The 1,659-nt window shown below is 42.7% G+C and overlaps 1 non-coding gene across 1 annotated transcript; it reads right to left on the reverse strand.

Annotated features, from left to right (window-relative positions):
* Positions 1 to 1,138: 1,138 nt before the first annotated feature.
* LOC119429530 lies at positions 1,139 to 1,279 on the reverse strand. The gene has a single exon (XR_005187794.1). It is a non-coding gene; the product is annotated as a U4 spliceosomal RNA (small nuclear RNA).
* Between the last annotated feature and the right edge of the window lie 380 nt (positions 1,280 to 1,659).

Below are 1,659 nucleotides of genomic sequence, written 5' to 3' on the forward strand. Positions count from 1 at the left end.
GATGCATGTAAACACAAAATGCATCCGTGTCAACGCAGACCTTTTCCTCTAATTAACATACGAAAAAAACTACGTTTCCCCCCATCGTGTCTGTGTAAATAGGGCTTCAGAGTGGATCAACCAGTTTTGCTGCTGACAACCAAAACCAGCTGCTCACATGATCAAAAAGGACCATCAGCCTAACGATGGATCATTAGCACACTGATGGCTGTTTACTGTTCACAGGGGACTGAGTGATACTAGCAATAACAGCATTGTAAGAGGGGGACAGTTGAACCTGGAGGCCTCCACCCCTGTTTAATGATGGACGATTTCTTTTCACAAAGATGGCCTCCTTTACTCCTCTCTCAAACCATCGTTCCTCTCTGTCCAGGATGTGAACATCTTCATCCGTGAAGGAGTGGCCGCTGGCCTGGAGATGAGTGTAGACGCAGAATCCTGGCCTGATGATGTAGATCTTCTGTGCTGGGCCATTCTTTTGGCCAGTGGCTGTTTAGTTTCCCTGATGTAAGACTGATCACCCTCCTGACACTGAACAGCATACACAATATTACTCTGTTTGTGCCAGTCGGCACAGGAGTAAAGGAGGCCATATTTGTGAAAAGAAATCGTCCATCGTTAAACAGGGGTGGGGGCCTCCGGGTTCAACTGTCCCCCTCCTTCAATGCTGTTATTGCTAGTATCACTCAACCCCCTGTGAATAGTAAACAGCCATCAGTGTGCTAATGATCCATTGTTAGGCTGATGGTCCTTCTTGACCATGTGAGCAGCTGGTTTTGGTTGTCAGCAGCAAACTGGTTGATCCACTCTGAGAAGGTGCTATTTAAGAGACTGAGCTGAATACAGCACCTCAGACTGAGGAAGTGTCTTGGATGAGAGAAGAAACGTTTCTATATTTTTTTGCTTTGTTTTGTTTTTTGTTTTTTTGAATGTTCAGAGGACCAGATTGAACTTTTTTGGATTTTTCTACCTGGATTATTGAGCATGCATCAGGATGTTTTTGAAACAATTGGCCCAATTGGTTCAACGCTTCATAAAAGCTTCATTTACTCATCACTACAATTAACTATTGGTTGTCTGGAACAGAAGAATTGACCACTAGTTGAACGGTGCTTGTTTCTTTCAACAAATTGTTCAGTCTTTGTTAAGACTGTCAAAAATTGCCATTGCTGACTGTGTTTACAGTCATCAAGACGGGGTATTGGGTAAAGTTTTCAACTAGCAATAATCACGCCTCGGATCAACCTCACAGGCTACGATACTGCCGCTGCGCAAAGATGACGAGACAAGATTCAGGACAGAGACAAGTCACTGGCACGAGTCCCTCTCTGTCATGGTTTGAACACAGAGAGGCTGCTTGAACCTTGTTCAACCATTTAGAAGATAAAGAACAACATTTTATTAAAGGAAGAAAAAGAAAACTCAACAATTCACATCTACACAGGAATATAGACAGGAAGAACTCAGTGATGTGATGTGGGCGGGGCTAATGAAGCTTGTCAACAGACCCTGACATCTGATTGGCAGCACAACACAGCAAGTCAAGACAAATCAGTTCAATTCAGTTAATTTATATGGCGCCAAGTCACAACAGAAGTCATCTCAGGGCACTGAACAGAAACATTCATATATAAAAATAATAATTAAAATTATTTATCT

This window comes from Nematolebias whitei, unplaced genomic scaffold (assembly GCF_014905685.2).
Source record: "Nematolebias whitei isolate Nwh7 unplaced genomic scaffold, NemWhi1 Nwh_scaf_2196, whole genome shotgun sequence".
Lineage (NCBI taxonomy): Eukaryota > Metazoa > Chordata > Actinopteri > Cyprinodontiformes > Rivulidae > Nematolebias > Nematolebias whitei.